The sequence below is a fragment of the Typopeltis vanoorti genome, chromosome 11 (genome assembly GCF_054136105.1).
Source record: "Typopeltis vanoorti isolate ZY-2024b chromosome 11, IOZ_Tvanoo_1.0, whole genome shotgun sequence".
In the NCBI taxonomy this organism is placed as follows: domain Eukaryota; kingdom Metazoa; phylum Arthropoda; class Arachnida; order Uropygi; family Thelyphonidae; genus Typopeltis; species Typopeltis vanoorti.
The window spans coordinates 130,217,526-130,238,828 of NC_143559.1; the positions used below are offsets into that span (position 1 = coordinate 130,217,526).

At 35.0% G+C, this 21,303-nt stretch overlaps 1 non-coding gene across 1 annotated transcript; it reads right to left on the reverse strand.

Moving 5' to 3' along the window:
- Positions 1 to 11,063: 11,063 nt before the first annotated feature.
- TRNAK-CUU (transfer RNA lysine (anticodon CUU)) lies at positions 11,064 to 11,136 on the reverse strand. The gene has a single exon. It is a non-coding gene; the product is annotated as a tRNA-Lys (tRNA).
- Positions 11,137 to 21,303: the final 10,167 nt, after the last annotated feature.

Here is a 21,303-nt window from a genome sequence, read left to right on the forward strand (position 1 = left end):
ACTGGCTGCTCTAGATCTTCCCCGTTTAGAAAGACCGTTATAGGTTGTTCAGGGATGTAGTCCTAAAAGAAATACCTTGGAAACAAAAATCCAGAGCACGAACTGCGACATTATTATTATTATTATTATTATTATTATTATTATTATTATTATTATTATTATTATTATTATTATTATTATTATTGCTACGGCCATATGACAGAGAGATTGCCTTGTTTTCTGTAATGAAAATGACAAGAGCGATAAGCTGCTATTTTGTAACTGAAAGCTGGAAATGCATTATGTCTCATTATTATAATTCTTATAATTTATTATAATGAATTTAAAAATTTTGATAGTTTTAAAAAAAGTACCAGGGCGTCTCCCTGGCGCGACTGGCCCGACTACACACCTGAGATTGTTTCTATCGTTTAAGACAGGTATGAAGCAATTTAGAATTGGTGCTGCTGAAAGTAACTTCCTTTTCACGCGGCCTTTCTGAAATTTTAAAAAGTTCTTGTTGAGAGTTAATTCTAACTGTAAGCCATGGCGTGCGCGAATCATTATCACATCATCAGCCAACGCTCTGTCTTTTGTATTTCAGTAGTGAAAGGAAATCTTAATAACTACTCCTACTGACTGTCCCTGAAACCTGATGAACAGTAAGAACCTTTCGGCCAGCCTCGTTTGACTTCTTTCTTTACGGTTGGGGTTCTCAATGTCAGTTGCTCGTCTATGTGTGAAATAAATTTTTGTAAGGTAGAGTCTCTATTTTGCACATTATAACATATCTTAATTTAGTAATTATGGCTGGCACCATGAAGAATCGAAGTCGTCTTGTAGATCGAGTGAGATTAATAGTACTTTTTTTTTTATGATGGTAGAACCATCTCGCGTAAGCTTTTTAACCTTCATAGTAGCGACTATTGCGCTTGGTGGAGGTATCTGAGTTCATACTGATTACTGCCTAATTGGATTCTTGAATAGACAAAGCACATTATTCAGTTTATCTGAACTTTTTCTAGAACATTATCAGCAACAATTTTTAAAGTAAATTGGGCCGTCTTTTCCTAATTTCTTTGGATGCTTCTTTTCTTGATTTGATTATCGACATAATTTCAGTTCGTTTCTATGATGAGGTATTCCTTAAACTTTTATTATAAATTGGGACTATTCAAGAAACGTTCTTCAGAGTATATTACAACTTATCCCATCTTTTCACTTCACTAATTAAGTCTGTATTATATCTCCCCTTCCACTTATTCAATGATTCGTCTTCATGAAATTCCAGACAATATGTACACATTCGCGTCAAGACATTACAACGACAACAAAAACTTCCTTTGCTTATTCGTCTTCACTTTGCCAGGACGACAGGTACTCTATAACTTCTACATTTTTTCTCTCCTAAATATTAACTGCTTTCACTCCTTGTTTCTAATTTTCTTAATCACCGAAGGGTATTTCTGCTATCGCTTTATACAAACACATTCTTGCCTTGGCCATCTTGCATCCGTTTACCTTGTGTATAATTCTAATTCATTCGAATCGTCATGAATTCATACTGTGTCAGACTGCTCTTCCTCGCTTTGCATTATTAGCAATAATCTCGTGTCGTATTAATTGCAAAAGAAAATTAATTGCATTAAATATGTAATCAAATATAAAGTATTTCTTTTAGAAATGTGTTTTATTTCGCAAGAGGTTCATATGATAGCAGTCATAACATGAACTTTTAACTGTTCAATATGCAGCAATTTTCATATACAAAAGAAAGTGAATTATGTATGTATTATAATTCTGTTGAACGTATGTACATTATTAACCATCGCAGATCATTAGATCATCGTTGACTGTAACAGACCGGTAGTCAGCCTAACACAGTGAAAGGGCAAAGAGATGAATTCAACAAATAATTTCCATTAAATTTATTAAGAGTGATTAAGGAAAAATCAAAATGTGAATTTAAAATTTTATCCCATCGTCTATCTCTGACAAACAGTAGTTCTCAATCTTCCACTAAAATTTCTATAATATTCCGTATTTGTATAAACACCATTTCAAATCAATGCACGTATACTTTGTTTTCCTATTATTTAACTCTGGGGATTCGTATTAAAATTTGCGTATAGCCGAATTACGGTCCATGCAAATTCTCGACGAGAACCGATTCCAATCGTCCCAAATAAAGAGAGTAAGTTATGGAAGACCATATGTGTGAACTGTGTAATAATTAAAAAATCTCGTTATTATTATGAATTAAGTTATGGATTACTTTCATTTAAAATTCTGTATCACTAAAACCAATCGTTTTCATTATATTTTCTGTTTTTCATTCTTTATTGCAGAAAATTCCTGGAAAGTTAGAAGTCATATTACAGAAAAACAAGCAAGTATAATAATAGAAATTAGTCACTAAAAGAAATGCCTGGTGAAAATATATAGCACTATTGTACAGATCACGATTACGTTGCCAAGGATTTTCTGTTCTTAGCAGAATAGGCCTAAATAGTCAACGACAACATTGAGAACAAAGGCCTAGTCTGCACTTGAAGATTCAGACTCATCATAAACCTTTCGAAAATGAAGCCTGGAAAGAAAGATTTAGAAAGATGCGATATCAAACACCACTTGTGCTGTCATTCTGGTAAGAAATCATTCACTTGTGAAGTCTGTGAGAAGAAAGTTTCATCAAGCTACAGTCTTAAACGACACTTGAGAGTTCATTCTGGTGAGAAACCCTTCAATTGTAATATCTGTGAGAAGAAATTTTCTGAAAGATATAAACTCAAACAGCACTTGAAGGGAGTTCATTCTGGTGAGAAACCGTTCACTTGTGAAGTGTGTGAGAATAAATTTTCAGAACGTGGGAATCTCAATAACCACGCGAGAGTTCATTCTGGTGAGAAACCCTTCTCTTGTGAAGTCTGTGAGAAGAAATTTTCCGAAAGAGGTGTTCTCAGAAAGCACTGCAGAAGATTTCATTCTGCTGAGAAGCCGTTCAGTTGTGAAGTCTGTGAGAAGAAATTTTCGGATATAAGCGATCTCAAAACGCACTTTAGAGTTCATACTGGTGAGAAGCCCTATAACTGCGAAGTCTGTGAGAAGAAATTTTCACTAATCTCCACTCTGAAAGCGCACTTAAAGACTCACACTCATGAGAAACCCTTCACTTGTGCAACTTGCGGGAAAAAATTTTTAAATGGCTCCCAACTGAAACAGCACTTGAAAGCTCATAGTCATGAGAACCCTTCACATGTATAGACTGCGAAAAGAAATTTTCACAATATGCAGTCTTACAGTGCACTTTCTACTTTTAATCCGGTATTATTGGATTCACATTTTTGAAACTCGTTCGCTTATGATATTAAAAACAACTCGGTTCATAGCAGCTTTGGAATGCTCTTTTCAAAAGAAGCTTAAAGAAATATAAATATAAAATATTAAATCAAAAAATAATTTTTCAGAGAACTACTTCAGATATTTCCTGGAAATGTATTCTGAGAAATGACTTAAGAGAAAAGTTGAAGATTTTTATATTTCCTTCCTGTTAAAAGCAATGTTCAGATGAGATTAGTTTTCAAAATCACTTCGTGTTTCACTGTCAGGAGAATCGTTTCCATAGCGCAAATGTGCGAAAAAGGATTTCGTATAATTATATCCTTCAAAATTTACGATTCGTAATGAACAACATATATTTAGTTCTGAAGTCTGAAAAATACTTCAGATCATTCTAGACCAAGAAATCACTTCAGAGCTCCTATCCAACAAATATCTTTCTCTTAAGATATCTGACAACAAAATTTATGAAATGGGAAATTTGTATATTTTAATATTCTGTGAAGTACAGTACAATCTTTTGAAGTTAAATGTAACATGTTTCTCTTTAGTTAAAAATAAAGTTTTTCCAGCTGAATTGGTTATTTTTCTCGTATTATTATCCCTAAAATGCGATGTGTTTATTTAGAATTCCTAAGAAATAACTTTAATCAAGGGTTGTTTTTGAATGCTGTCTTTCGTGTATAATTTATCAATTTCTTAAAAATATTTTTTTCGAATAAAAAATCCGTTGTATTAAGCTAAAGGATAATTAACCACCAATACTGTAAAATTGAATTTGCTTGCCACTTGAAACGATTTTAGTAAGTTTGATATTTGTGATGTGAAGTGAATTTAAGTAATGTATTTCATGATATTACAAAGGATGAAAGTAATGAAATAATATTTACCTAAATATACTTGTTTTTAGGACAGATATGAAACATGTTTATGTCCAAAACATTTGTTTAAAAAACTTATTACTTTGCTAGATTTCATTTTCTCCGATTCCCTCTACTCTGCGAACCGTAGAGTTCTTCCTGCAATGCCTTTGCACTGCATGGAGAATGACTAATATACATTTGTTACGATTACTCGGCCGCTCCTTGAATACTGAGCTCATATTTGTTCATCTGATCGCATTGAGATTGGGAGGTGGCAAAGAGAATCCTGAAAACGAGTGACGAGTCGGTCGTCTCTATCCTATGAGGATAGACTCAAGATGTTTGAGACGATATGATGGAGTCCTTTATGGAGAGAGAGACTTTTGATAGATAGAGAAGTAGTGACTATTCCTGGAAGCTGTGTAAGAATTGTATTGCTTCTAGCGTGACAAATGACGGAGTGGATTGACCTGGGCAACTGCCAGTGCCTTTGATTGTGAATTAGCTGAAAACAAAATACGGTTGCTGTTGTGTTTACGAACTACGCCATTGCCGGTCCCAAGCCCGGATGAGAAAGGAGGAGGGTTGCACTTGTGACTAGCAACCATAATATGGAAAAAACATATTGGGGGAAATGAAGCAATCCAGTGAAAGCCCCATTGGCGAGGCTGATAAGTGGAAAACTCCAAGAAAACACCTCTTTAGCCCAAAACGTTTAACCGAAATTGGATGCTGGAATATTAGGACTTTGTATGAAAGTGGAAAAGCTAGCTTACTGACTATATAAATGGACAGATACAAAATAGAAATCCGAGGTCTAAACGAGACAAGATGGAATGGTAGCGGAGAAATCCAACTAACAACAAACAATTACATTTTATATTCTGGAAACCAGAATGAAGATGGCACACATAGCAAAGGTGTAGCTTTCATGCTAACCACAGATGTTAGAAGAGCACTAGTTGAATGGAAACCAATTTCTGAAAGAATCATCAAAGCCAGATTTAAAAACTAAATACATAAATGTGACTATAACAAACACATATGGACCAACAAACAATGCAAAAACAGAAGAGTAAGAAGACTTCTATGACATGTTGTAAAAAGAAGTAGATGAAATATAAAGTAAAGATATGCTTTTAATTATAGGTGACATGAATTCAAAAGTAGGAAATAGTAACGTGGGATATGAATGAATAATGGGAAAAGAAGGTTTAGGAAACTGTAACGAAAATGGGAAAATCCTAAAAGACTTGCACTTTCAATATATATGATCATAGGAGGAACCGTATTTAAACATAAAGACATCCATAAACAGACTTGGATATCACCTAATAAGAAATCCAAAAACCAAATAGATCATGTTTTAATAAACAGACCTTGGAGAACCTCTTTGATGGATGTAAGAGTTTGGAGTTGTGCAGATGATTTTACAGACCACTTATTATGCATTGCGGAAATAAAAATGAAACTAAGAAAAATATTTAAAGGCAAGAACCAAAGAATTAAATGCGATATATCTAAATAGCATAAGGAAATAGAACAACATTAAAAATATACATTGAAGAGAACTGGATAAAAATAAAGAATATATTTAATAGTACCGCCGAAGAAGTTCTGGGAAGGTAGAGCAGGAATCACAAACAATGGATCTCTGAAGAAACCATCAAATTATGTGAAGAAAGGAAAGCTTTATGGAATACACTTCTGCAAAGTACAGAAGAAAACAAAAGAAATAGGATAAATGAATGATACAGGCTTTAAAAACGGACAGGTAAAAAAACGTGCAAAGGAAAAATAGAAGTTTTCCTAGAGGAAATGTGCAAAGAGGCTGAAGAAGCAGCAAGTAAATTTGACCCAAAGAGGTTGTTTGAGATAACAAGAAAGTTAGCTAGGAATAGTTTTAAAGGAGAAGGATCTGTAAAAAAATAAACAAGGAAAGTTACTCACAAATGAAGCAGGCATAGAAAAAAAAAATGGGTAGAATATTTCCAAGAAATTTTAAATGGAGAAATAGAAAACCTAGAACAAGAAATACCAGAAGAATAAATACTTAAAATAAATACAGGAACTATAACTAAACTAGAAATAACTCAGACAGTAAAGAAAAAACAATAAAGCAGCTGGGAGTGACAATATAAATATTTAAAGCAGATATAAACTACTGTTGAAATGCTACACCTGCTATTTAATCAAATATGGGAAAAGGAGGAATGGCCAAGAGACTGGAATACAGGACTCCTGGTGAAACTGCAAAAAATGGAGATATACCACTTTGTAAAAATTGGAGAGGGATTTTCACTTCTAAATGTTGCAAGTGAAGTATTTTCTAGAATGTTGCTAGAAAGAATGAAGCAAGAAATTGAAACTAAACTGAGGAAAGAACAGGCTCTGTTCAGGCCAAACAGATCTTGTATTGATCAGATAATAACATTAAGAATAATTGTTGATCAGTCAATAGAGTGGCAGAGAATGTGGTAATCTATATTTGGGATTCATCGATTTTGAACGTGCATTTGATAGCATTGACAGAAATACTATATGGAAGTTAATGAAGCACTACAGGATTCCTCAGAAAATCGTAAATATAACTAAGAAAACTCATGAAAAATTCCAAATCCAAATAATAAATAATGGCAAACTATCAGAATCATTTGCAACAAAAATAGGAGTAAGACAAGGATGTAAACTCTCCCCGACCATCTTTCTGATGGCTATTAATGGGTGATAAGGAAAGAATCTGAAGAAAGAATTGGCATTCAATGGGGATGGTCAAATAAAATCAGTAACCTGGATTTTGCAGACGTATATGCCTTTTGGCACAAAAACATCAACACCTCCAAAAGAAAATAGATAATTTAAACCAGGAAGCAAATAAATGTGGATTGAGAATAAATCATAACAAGACTAAAGTAATGAAGATAAACCCCAAACAAGAATTAGTCTTTGAAATATTAGGAAAAACACTGGAACAGGTAGATAACGTTATCTACCCGGGATCAGTGATTAGCACACAAGGAGGAACCAAACGGGACATACAAAATAGAATCCTGAAAGCACAGACTGCATTCAGTATGATGAAGAACATTTGGGGGTCCAAAGAAATAAAATTAAAAACCAAAATTAGGCTCTTCAACACTAATGTTAAACTAGTTTTACTATACGGAGCTGAGACATGGTCACTAACAAAGGAAAACATAAATAAAATACAGGTCTACATAACAAATACTTGAGGAAGATACTAGGAATATACTGGCCAAATAAAATAACAAACATAGAACTTTCGGAGAGAACAGGTCAAACCAGCATCAAAAATGAAATCACTAAAAGAAAATGGAACTGGATAGGTCACACAATCAGGAACCAACCCAGATAAAGAAATAGCAAAACTTGCATTAGAATGGAATCCCCAAGTAAGAGGAAAAGAGGCCCACCCAGGATAACATGGAGAAGAGAACTAGAAATAGAGGCAAGACGGCTGAGGTGTTCCTGGAAAGAGATAAAAAAATAAGCATTGAATAGAGTCAGATGGAAGTCAATGGTTGAGGCCCTATGCCCCGCAGGGTGCGTAAAGGATAGGTAAGGTTGTGTTTACGAGTATACCGCTTAGTTTAGTTTTTTTTTTATGTTGGGCCCATATACGAGAGGTTGGCTGGTAAACCTATAGTACTTTAGTACCGTATATGGATAGTGGAATGGGGAAAGGAGAAACTTGTTGAAATTCTGTTTAAAAGCCTGTATATTGTATTCCTTGGGAAATGAATCAGGCGGAAGTCTGTTCCAGAGTACAGCAGTAGAAGGGATGAAGGAGGAGGAAAAGGAACTTGTTCTGTGGGTTTCGAGGTGTACTGTGAAAGGATGTTCGGCGGCAGCTATACGTGTTCCAATGGGCTTAGTACAGGGTGGGGGAATTATTGATGCTGTTTCAGATGATTATTTTCCATGGAAATATTTGTAGAATATACAAATTGTAGAGTTAAACGTCTATGTGAAAGTGGGAGAGTGAGTTGGTAAGAAATGGATCATTTATCAGTCTAATTGCTCTCCTCTGTATTGATTCAAGTATTTTGAGTGGGCTTTTAGGAGCCCCACTCCAAATGAGAGAACAGTATTCGATAGCTGGGTCGCTTTGTGATTTGTATAAGGTTAACATCTGTTTTGAGGTGAAGTAACGTCTCGAGCGAAAGAGAAATCCTAGAATTTTGGAAGCTGAGGATGCAATGGTTGTGATGTCTTTATGCCAGGAGAGGCCTGATGTCATGATAAATCCGAGAAGAGAAATTTCATCTTGCCTAGGAATTTGAGTGTTATTAAAAATAATACTGGGGGAAAATGGATCTCTTTTGTTGTGGGAAATAAGAGAGAACTGGGTTTTACTAGCGTTGAAGTTGACGAGGTTATCTGACCCCCATTGGAGGATAGCTTGGGGGGGTCCGAATTAAGGAAAGTTGTGGTTGATGTTATGTGGGTTGAAGTGAGTTGTGTAGGGTAAGGTTTAACAAATGAAAAGGAGGAGTGCAACGTGCTGTCATCTGCAAAACTGTGTATCGGGTTGGAGGTCAACTGAAGTAGGTCATTGATATACAGAAGGAAGAGGGTCCGTGAGTGAACTTAGCAATGTGGGACCTGCATTACTTGGATGGTGAGAGGTTAGGGAGCCATCTACCATTCCACATATTGTGCGTCCAGTTAGAAAGCTGGCAACGCATCTGCAGAAATCGTGAGACAGTCCAAATGATGGCAATTTGCTTAGTAAGCCTTTGTGCCAGACCCGGTCGAGGTAACACATTTATATGAATTCCTGTTAAGAATATCCTGAATATGATTTCTAATTAATTTTATCTTACTTTGTCTACAAGAGAGTAATAGTGAAATTATTAAGATGTTAATGACAAAGTAATACAAAAATTACTTAAAAACAGCCATAGATGAGAAGAAAACCAGAGCCCGGTTTTATTATGGGGAGTTCTGTTATGATAATTTTGCTTTTTTATGAAGAAGTTACAAAGAAAATAGACGAACACAATGGTTTGTTTGAATTATAAAAAAGTGTTGATTGTGTTCCACATACAGTAAGTGTATGCTGACTGGTGAGAGCGAGAGAGGTTGTTGTTGTTTGGATTTATAGACGAGGAAACTAAGGCCATGAGACCGTGCCTCATGGTTCTTAATTTTAAGTATGTGTTTGGCCGAATGCCTGTTTCGCATAAAATCGAGTTTCCAAGAGAAGAAAATTTTGACATCCCTTAGTATAAGACAAGCTTTGAATCTTTTTGCTTTGAGTGCTTGCTATTATCGAATGTAAAGTTTCATTGCTCACTTCTTTGCAGTGGAATTACCTTCTGCGTTTAATAATAGAACAGTAAATAAATACGTTTATTGCTAAATTGATTTCCACGATTACTTGTATCCATATATGGGTAACTACTCAAAACTTATGTTCCTTGAAACATATTGAACTTTACGTTTTGTGGTTTATAGTGATATGCCTGAGTGGAAATATAGTCTAATACAAACATTTTATTAAGAAAATTGCCTATATTGGTTTACTTATTCTTCAGGTGTCATCATTCTTATTTTGAATATCATCCGCTATGCGAGTTTTTGAAAATCCTCTTAGGACAACTACCTGAGAAACTGTTCCTAGATTCTTGGGTGGAATCTATTTACACTAGTGGCCAAAATTGTGTAAACCTTTTGGAAAAAGTGTATTTTTGAGATTTGATGGCTCATAACACCACTTTTGTTTGATGTAATACCATAAACATAAAGTTTAACATAAAAGGTTTTAATCGGTCTTTAGTCATTTAATACTTTTAACATGTTCCCAAACAGAGTAAATCTTCCTATATGTATATATGTATATATATATATATATATATATTAAAATGAATACAATCCTTTTTTTGCACTTGTTTAGATTTCTTAACTTAAATTTCAGTTCGTTTAATTACAAGCAATGTAAGTACCAAATTCGAAGTGGAAGTAATTACAGACAAAAAAATACTAGTGGTGGTGGTGGTGGAGGTGGGCGGTAGATGGCGTTGATGGAGATGATTCGTAGTAGAGGTTCGGTGTTGTGGTTGAGACAGTTGTAGGTGTCCTCCTGCGATGAGTCTTCGGACTCCTTGGAGGTGTCAGGAATAATAATAATAATAATGATAATAATAATAATAATAACTATGGATGAAATATATAGAAGTTGTTAATTGTATTATTATTTTCTTATATACCGAAATTTTCTATTTCACATACTTCACCATAGAAGGCGCTGCTTTAAAAACAATTGTTCTCTACTTAGTCCATTTTATGCGAAGCGCCCTCTATTGAATATTTGAGCTCGTCTGCTGTGTAGGAGTTTTATTTATTATTATTATTATTATCATTATTATTATTATTATTATTATTACCACGGGCTACTCCAGGAGTCCTTAGACTCATCGAGGGAGGCCCTAAACATCATGTTCACACAGCTGTTCAACATTCTCACAGTATCTATCATACCTTGCCTTGAACTCGCTCACTGTCATAGCACCCACAACAGACTCTGGCAGCTTATTCCACTCATTTACCACTCTAAAAGGAAAGAACCCAGCTCTAACACCCCTGCTAACCACGCTCTTGCCCAGCTTCCATGGGTGTCCCCTAGTTCTCCCACCACCAGTCCTGATCTCAAAAATATCATCTGAATTAATCCTATAGAATCCTTTTAGCAATTTGAATGACTCAATCATGTCTCCCCTTTTCCGCCTATCAACTAGTTTCTGCAACCCACAAATCTTCAATCTGTTCTCATATGGTTCATTCCATAGACCTGCTATCATCTTAGTCACTCGCCTCTGGATCCTCTCAACCTCTTCCCCATCAAGAAGAAAAAAATTACGCCCAACGTGGGGCTCGAACCCACGACCCCGAGATTAAGAGTCTTGTGCTCTACCGACTGAGCTAGCCGGGCTTCGCATTTGGTCTGGTTATCGGTCTGGTAAAGTTCTTTTAGTGGTGATTGATGTTGATTTACTTTGTAGTTTAAGACGAAGGAAGGAAATTTACCTTTCTGAGAAAAAAATCAGCCTGTTACTGAGTTAAGGTAAGTATAAGATTTTGTCTCATTATTTTCCTAATATTTTTCGCTACCAATATTGACGATAAGTGCGATTAATCAGATTTAGACGAAGGCGGAGGGAGGGTCCTTGATAAAATTTCATTGGATATAAATTTTTGATACTAGAAATGACTCACAATCGGAAATCGAGTAATGCAGTTTCACATTACTGTATTTGAATTCAGGATTTTATGAAAATTGGTTGTTCATTAAAACAAAGCAAAAAAAACATCGTTTCTAAAACTGAAGTGTGACGATCCATATAATGGTATTTTGCAGGAAAGAAAGTAAAAAGTCATTCAATATTTCAGTAAACGTTATTTTAAAAATATAAATATTTGACGTAATATTTTCAATGCAAACTAACATTCGAAAATTCGCGAACAAAAAAAAAAAAAGTAATTGCTGCTATATTGTCAGAAAAGTGAAAGAACAAACAGTTGTCTTGTTCCGTTGCACTGATTTCAAGAATAAAATAGCAAATTTACTTCTATTAAACGCATTCATTGCAAAGGCTGATCTGTGGTCATTTCAGGATTGATTATTTATTTTCGCAAATGCGAAATTCGGTTTTATTTTTGGAATGAGACCCAATTAATAAATTGTGCAGCAAAAAAAGGTCAAATATCGTGGGACAGTAAAGAAAATTCCAAGTAACACAGTACGTGTAAAGACAAGTGACACAAAGGTCACTAAACCACAATTAATCTGCTAGTGGCTCTAAAATCTCCGTTAAGGGATTAAACGGCAGCGGAGGGTAATTGCATGATAAAAGGTGGAATGCTTATGAAGTTTGGATCCATGAAAAATTCTAGAGTGCTCTGGATATTTCAACCGGTAGAGGGGGGGGGGGGTTAAGAGTGGTTACGATTATTAATAAAATCCTGCAAAGTTTTAACATCAATTTATGCAGTGTTAACGGTGTGCAGATAAATTTTGATTTGTTATATAATTATTTGTTAAATTATTTATGAAAGTTTTATATAATCTATGTAGACAGCGTCTTAATTTTCCATGTCTCATTAATATCGTGGTTAAAACGAGAAAGATGCTATTTTCAGCCGGATTGATACGTGGTACATATTATTTTATTATTGATCCGTTTTTTCGATGCTTTCCATTCTCCTTTCTTATTGCAAGTGTATTTATGGCTGATTTTCGATACTTTTGGTAACCTGTTTCAAGCTGTTCGTGTATAGCCGCTTCTTTAGGCAATTGAGCACGCTTTCTGGGTTCCTTCTACTTCAGTATGTACCTTCACGCAGCAGATCTTAATTTCCAGTTGCTTACCAGATTTTTTTAATTCTCTATTAACGCTAAATGGATATTTTTATTTTTAATATCGCCCTCAAAGCCCCTACATGTATGTCACTGTAAATTGTTGTGATCTTTGAAGAGATTTGTTGAGTTCTGATGCAATATAACATGTGAATGAATAAACTATAGATAGTTCTACTTGTCTGATTAAACAAAGGTAATTGCAGACTAACGAAGTTAGTCTGCAATTGCCTCTGTTTAAACAGCTCAGTTTAAAGTAGATGTACAGTACACTTTCTGGTGTACTGTACTATATGTAATATACTATGAAATAATAAGCAATATTTCCTTCTGCGTGTGTACTACGTGTATGTCCGGTACTCTTTACTTTCAAAGCTTGGCTTCTCCCTAATTGTCGGAGGCTACTTATTGCGTGCATGATTCAATGCGGTTTGGATCAATGTTGTATTTCCGTTGTATCATATAGAAGTGGCTAAAGAGGTTTCTAAATAACTGATTGACCTTTACATTGATATTTTGTATTAATATTCATATTTACATTTTTTACAGCTATATGTACATATTCACCAGTTAACATCCATATTAATACCATGTAACATCCAAGTAAATACATATACTGTATTTACATTTCTATAATTTTATATCTACACATTTACATACATAATCCAAACATTATAAGTAGTAATTGGATGTTGACTCTATTCACACAGTTAAATAATTCTAAGTACTACTGGTCACTTGTCTCTTGACGTGATGATGTGTTGCATTACGGGCGTCCGGATGGAGTCCAGTAGCTGAGAGCAGCTGATGGACAGCGTCTTGAAGGTGTGGAGAACATGCAATTTCCAGGATATGGATTCCATTTAGATAATGTTGTAATTTTCCATGTCCCGTTAGCTGTGTGCTTAAACCCGGACAGATGGCGTGTATTTTATGAAAGAGACGCCATCCCATACTTGGCAAGAATTTTTTTTTTTTTTTCTGTTTTCTTCTTCTTCCCACAAGCTTAAGTTATTTTTATTTCCAATGTTTGTGTTGCTGATTTTCGGTACTTTTTGGTAACTGATTACTGACTGTTCATTTATAGCCGCTTATTTAACCAGATCGTCCGCTGTTCGTTTGCTGTTACTCCAGTATGCACCCTTCACAGAACTTCATTTCCCCTCCGCTTAGTACGTTTCGTGTCTGATATATTAAAGCTAGGAGGGTGTTCTTATTTTATCTTTTTTTTTTGATGTCGTCAATAGTGCCTCTTTTATCACTTTAAATTCTTGCTATCTTTTGATGAGAGGTGTTTAATTTCAATTTCCGGACATATGAGAGGTTGTACATATTACCATTTGTTCTATCTCGTTGTTTGAACAGAGGGAATACAGCTTAAAACAGCGTTGTTTATAATGGACTGCCTGTAATGTACTATGAGGGAACAATCGATATTTTCACTTGGTTTACTCCCATCAGTGTGGTATTTGTCATTCTCAACATTCCGTCTCTTTAGGATATTTTTCTGGGTGAGGCCGCTTACTGTAATGAAGTGGAAAATGGATGTGGCATTTCCGTTATATATTCCGGAAGTGACTTCATATATTAAACAGAACTCTTGCATCTATAAGCATATCGGTGGTAGACCAGCAATAACGCATCTGCCTCGAAGGATATTGTCCTGTATCCTTAAATTAATGGTATGACTATAGGACGTTGAATCTCTGCTTAACTTTTGTTAGTTTTTTTTAGATTTCATTGCATATTCACAAGCAGTACGTCATTCGATATCAATAGTGGTATATACATGCGTGTTCGAAGAAAAGTTTCCGGGGGAGTGCAGAGCATAAAGACAATTACATCAATAAATTTTTATTTAATTTTTTGGGGGTTTTTTTCACAAGTAGATCACAAGGTGGGCAAATGGAGCACCCGGGGGGTGCTCCATTTGCCCACCCTCCTCTGCGAACTCTCATTGGAATATATATGGTTTCTAGCCCTCGTTGACCTAAACCCCAGTTTATCTTGCCAACATACCTACAAGATTTATAATTTTTAAGCTTTTCTTGCAAGAAATGAGATGTGTTTGTTGAAGTTGAATTTGTTGTCTGTTGTTATTTCTAGGGGTATTTTAACTGACTGCTACTCTCTAAGTCTTCCCCGTTTATGAAGACTAATATAGGTTGTTTGTATCGTTTAATATGAAGCATTTTAGACTTGGTGCTATTGATAGTAACTTTCTTTTCAAGGCGCCATTCTGAAATTTTAAAAGTTCTTCGTTGGCAGATACTTCGAACTGTAATCACAAATCATTCTCACATCGTCAGCTCTGTCTTTGGCGTTTCAGTGGTGAAAGGAAGTCTTAACAGCTAGTCGTATTGGCTGTTTCAAAAACCTGATGCACAACAAGAACTTTTCGAATAGCCTTGAGATCGAGTGAGATCAATAGTAGATCATTTTTATTTTATTATATTTTGTTTTGTTTTATTTTTTGCTGGTCGATCTATGTTTAGTGAATATTTTAACCTTCATAATAGCATCTACTTCACTCGATTGAGGTATCTGAGTTCATACTGATTACTGCCTAATTGGATTCTTGGATAGACAAAGCGCATTATTCAGTTTATCAGAACTGTTTCTACAACTTTTCTAGCGAAATTTTTAAACAAATTGAGAAGTGTTTCCTAATTTCTTCGGATGCTTCCTTTCGTGACTTGATTATCGTTATAATTTCGGTGTGTTTTTATCATAAGGTATTCCTTTAAGCTGTTATTATAAATTAGGAGTATTCAGGAAACGTTCTTATGAGTATGTTACCACTTATCACGTCTTTTCATTTCATTTCAATCACTTTACTACTGAAGTCTCTATTATATCTCCCCTTGCTATAATTCAGTGATTCATCTTCATGAATTTCCGGTTAACAGGTGAGCATTCGTGTCAAGATATTATAACGACAAACAATAACTTCCTTTTCTTTACTTTGCCAGCACAACAGGTACTCTATGTCTTACTTTTTACATTCTGTTTCTCCTGAATATCAACTGCTTGTCAAATATCACTTCTCGTTTCAAATTTTCTTAACTGGGAAGTGCATTTCTGCTGTCGCTTAATATAAATACATTCTTACCATGGTCATATTATTCTTGCATCCGTTTCCCCTCTGCATAACTACAATTCAGTCAAATAGTCGTGAATTGAATAATCAGCAATGAACTCGTTTCGTATTAAATTGAAAAGTAAATTAAATGTATCAAATATTCTATCAAACACAAAATATTTCTTGTAGAAAACTTTTTTTTTTTGGTTTTTTCGCAACAGATTCATGTGAGTGGAGTCACAAATTGAACTTTTATCCTCTTCAATATGCAGTACTCCATACATAAAAGAAAGGTGTTTATTATAATTCTGTTGAAAGTACCTACATTATTAACCATCGGAGGTCATTCCGCGAAAACCATGGCCGTTGTTTCGAACACATTTGTAATTGATCTCAGCAATTTTTTTCCTTGCAAACAAAATGTTTTACTTCTCGATTACAATATGACACTTCTATGCGAATTGCTTGACAGAACCGACCATTAGTGAGCCTAACACAGTGAAGGGTCAAAGAGAAGAATTCCACAAATAATTTCGGCTCAAATTTATTAAGTACAATTAAGAAAAAAAAATCAAAATGCGAATTCAAAATTTTAGCCCGTCATCATCTCTTACAGACAGTAGTTGACAAGAATGTACTAAAATTTCTGTCATATTCCGTATGTGTATAAACATATAAACACCATTTCAATATAAGTCTATTTTTTATTTTCTTATTAATTATTTTTTTAAAAAAATCAGCTAAATCCTTTTTATTCTCGTATATAGGGTAGGTGAGGCGTTTTAGCTCTATCTAACTTTTGGAGACTGAGTGGGCAGTTCAATTTCCACTGGTACCCAATCAGAGATAGCTGGTCCAAGGCTAAGCGGCACGCAGTGAAGAGAGACGGCTCAAAAAGTGCCGCCATCTCGTGGTCCCTAACCCTAACACTCGTATTTTTTAATGTCTGAAATAATGTGGGTTCTACGGTCGATTTTATTGAGTTTACGGGACGAAAAACCCAAGATTCCTGGAGAAAAAACTCGCTTGCCCGTGCATCCACTAACTCGGGAACTGGTCGAAAAAAGGCTTAGAAGAATTTCTTCTAGTTCCAAGAAGTCTTCCTTCGTGCGGTCAAGCGCCGTGGTGTACAAACGCCACATCCACTGAGCTACACAGGCTTCTTTTCTTACCGTCGAATTACCATCCAAGAAAATTCTAGACGACATTCGAATCCAATCTTTTCAATTGAAGCGAGTAACTTCCCGACACATCCATAACAGAGGAACGTTATGGGAAGACCAGATGAGTGAACTGTGTAATAATTCAAAAATCTAGTTATCATTATCAATTAAATTACGAATTACTTTTATTTAAAATTTTGCATCATTAAAACCAATTTGTTTTTCATTACACTTTCTGTTTCTAATATTTTATTACAGAAAATTCCTGGATAGTTTGAAGTCATATTACAGAAAAATAAACCTCTTCACGCTTCGGAAAATTTACGCAGAGGAATGTGCCAAAAGCCAAAAACCAGATTGTGATTAAGAAAATTTGTCGAAAAATATAAACAAGCTTAATGATAGAAATTACTCACTAAGAGAAAATGTGTGTTGGAAATATATAGCAATACCGTAGAGATCACGATTACATTCCCAATCGTTTTCTGTTCGCAGCAGAATATTTGCGCAGTGACCGAGAACGTTGAGAACAAAAGCCCATTCTGAAAGTGCACTTCCAGATCATCTCATGATAAACCTTCCAAATATGAAGCCTGAACAGAAATTTTAGAAAGATGCGATGTCAAAAAGCACTTGAGAGTGCATCACTGTGAGACACTCTTTAATTGTAAAGTCTGAAAGAAGAAATTTTCTTCAAGCTCCAGTCTTAAATAGCACTTGAGAGTTCATTTTGGTGAGAAACCCTTCAATTGTGAAATCTGTGAAAGGAAATTTTCTCAAAGTTCCAATCTCAAAACGCACTGAGAGGTCATTCAGGAGACACACCCTTCACTTGTAAAATCTGTACGAAGAAATTTTCTGAATGCTCCAGTGTTAAAAAGCACTTGAGAGTTCATTCTGGTGAGAAACCCTTCACTTGTGAAATCTGTGAGAAAACATTTTCCGAAAAAAGTGCTCTCAATAAGCACTTCAAAAGACTTCATTCTGGTGAGAAACCCTTTACTTGTGAAGTGTGAGATCTGAAATTTTCGGAACGATGCGAACTAAAAATGCACTTTACAGTTCATTCTGATGAAAAATCCTTCAAATTGTGAAGTCTGTGAGAAGAAAGTCTCACAATCCTATAATCTGAAAGTGCACTTAAAGACTCATACTCATGAGAAACCCTTCAATTGTGTAGTCTGCGAAAAGAAATTTTCACAAAACTCCAGTTTGAAACACCACTTGAAAGTTCATACTCATGAGAAACTCTTCATTTGTGTGATCTGTGAGAAGAAATTTTCAAAATCCTCCAATCTGAAAGTGCACTTAAAGACTCATACTCATGACAAACCCTTCAATTGTGTAGTCTGCGAAAAGAAATTTTCACAAAACTCCCATTTGAAACGGCACTTCATAGTTCATACTCATGTAAAACCCTTTAGTCTGTGAGAAGATTTCACAAAGCTCCAATATGAAACAGCAATAGAAAGTTCATAGTCCTGAGAACCAATTACTCGTATAGATTGCGAAACGAAATTTTCACGAAATGCAGTCTTACAAAGCATTTCTTAGTTGACACTCGGAATTATTGGATTCCCACTTCTGAAATGAGTTCGTTTGTGATCTTAAAAATAACTCAGTTCACAGCAATTTTGGAATGCTCTTTTCACACATACTGTTGCATCAAACATTTCCTGGAAATGTATTCTGACAAATGACTTAAAAGAAAAGTTGATCTTTCCTTTCATTGTTCAAAAGCAATATTCAGACAAAGTTAGTTTTCAAAATCAATTCATCTGTCACAGTCAGCAGAGTCGTCTCCAGAGTGAAAATGTGCGAAAAACATTGATATGTAATTATGTCCATCAAAATTAAGAATTTATAATCAAAAACGTATCTTTCCTTCTGAAGTCTATGAAAAATACTTCAGATCATTGTAGACCCAGAATCACTTCATAGCCACTTCACAACAAATATCTTTCTCTTAAGATATTTGACAGCAAAATTTTGGAACGTGCAGTCATGTATTTTGATATTCTGTAAAATACAGAATATCAAAGTACTACTTTTTGATGTCAAGTGTAATGCGTTTTTCTTTGGCTCAAAATAAAATTTTCCTGCTGAATATGTGACTTTTCTCGTATTATTAGTCCTAAAAGGCTAAGTGTTTATTTGGAATTCCAAGAAGATAATTTTAATCAAGGGATGTTTTTGAAATGCGTCTTTTGTCCATATTTTATCAAATTTGTTAAGATATTCAAATTAAAAAGCTCGTTGTATCAACCTAACGGATAATTACCCACCTGTGTGATCATTCGTATTCACTAGGAACAATTTGTGAAATTGAATTTGTTTGCGACATAAAGCGATTTCAGTACTTTAATATTCGTGATGTGAAGTAAATTTAAGTAATGTGCTTCATGATATTACAAAGGATGAAATTAATTAAGTAATGTTTATTTAAAACCAATTATCGTTATCATAAATAAAAAAATACACTTTTATGTCCGAAATTTTTGTTAAAAAAACTTATTTCTTTGCCAGATTTCACTTTTTCTGTCTATTTTCTACGTTTCCCTCTATTCTGAGACAGTATAGTGTACAGTGCTTCCCGCATTGCCTTTGGACTCCATGGAGAATTTGTTACGATTCGGCCGCTCCTTGCATACTTAGCTCTTGTTTGGTCACCTGACTGCTTTAAGATTTGGAGCTCACAAAGAATGACCTGAGAAAGAGCGACATTCGTCTCTCTCCTCTGAGGATTGACCCAAGATGTTTCAGTTGCAAAGAATGGTTCACAGTAGGAAAATAAGTGATATGATGGAGACCTTTTTGTATAGACTTTTGATAGATAGAGAAGTAGAGATTACCTCTGGAAGCTTTTTATGAATTGAATTTTTTCTGCTTCTAGTGCGGCAAATTATTGAATGCATTGCCATGGGCAACGACCATTGTGTTGACAGTAAATTAGTCGAAAGCAAAATACGATAGGTGTTGCGTTTACATCGATTAGTTTAGGTCTTCTTCGATTTTCCTTCTGCCTCCATGGAGACATAATAATAAGAGTGTGTTCACTAAATTTATTATATGTAATATTTGTTAACCGACTTCGAACATCTATTTATGTTCTAAGTAGGTTAGAACATAAATATTCAACCAGAAGTAGAATGAAATATTCTGATGTGTTTCTCATATTATCTTGTCTTTACAGCTGTATAAGGCCAACAGATATATAATTAGAGTTAAGTGTATGAAGAAAATCTTATCGATATTCAAATGAATGGATGTTTTGATAGGATAAGTTACCAGTAAATATCATTATCCTTCTAAATATTGACAAAATACCACAGTTCAAAATCCATAGTATTGTCCTCTGAAGAAATAGTTAAGACGCCACTTCGTTATATGCAATTCCTACAGTCCGAACAGAGAGAACTTTCTAAACGCACTATCTCCAATAATGGACGTCGAATCCTTTGGTAGAATAAGGTCCTTCGGGAAAGCAAATATCTTATGAAATGCTTGTATACAACGAAAGTTGTGGAACTTTATTACAACATCATCGAGCCGCGTCGACTTATTCTGGAGGGAAATGATGGATTGACGTTATACCTATTATTGGAAATAATACTTTCCACATTCCGTAGGCAATGGTTATTTTTTTAATATTAATTCACCGTCTCTCAGACAGTTCCACTGTATATTACGTACGTGATTCATGGATTATTATTATTATTATTATTATTATTATTATTATTATTATTATTATTATATCACAAAGAGGATCCTGAGAACGAGTGACATTCGTCTCTCCCCTCTGAGGATTGACCCAAGGTGTTTCAGTTGCAAAGTAGGAAAAGAAGCGATATGATGGAGACACACACAAAAAATATTATTATTATTATTATTACGTGACGCCTCCAGGGAGTCCAAGGACTCATCGTGGGAGGGCACGCTACTCTCCTTCAATAAATGCATCTCATCCTCTGCACTACTACCATCAACTTCATCTATCGTTCATCATCACCAACAGCAGTATTTTTTGTCTGTAAATTACGTGTGTTCGGGATGAAAAACCTGAGTTTCTGGAAGAAAAAACCTTACTACCACAGTATGAGATCGACTAAATCACCTTCAATTTTTCAATTGAAGGTGAGTTAGCCCATATAATTATTCCCGTTGTCACGACGAGAATCGAACCCAGGTCTTTTCCAATCGAAGGGCGCAATGTTCCGCTATTCTTCCAATTGTAATACGGCGGCTACTGAGAAAAATTCATCCGTCACTCTAATTTCGGTTTCTGTTCTACTAATGAAATTTTAGTCGTACTGAAAATGACTGTGATACGTGGATGATAATTGTATGATTAATCCTGGCATATGAGAAAAAACATCCCATTTTTATACAATAAAATTATATTGTTGGTGTTCTGCAACAGATGGTGTTGTGCGCAGTTGGAGGACTAAGTAGTAGAGAGACTGCGAGAGGAGTAGAATGACCTTTCACAATCATTTC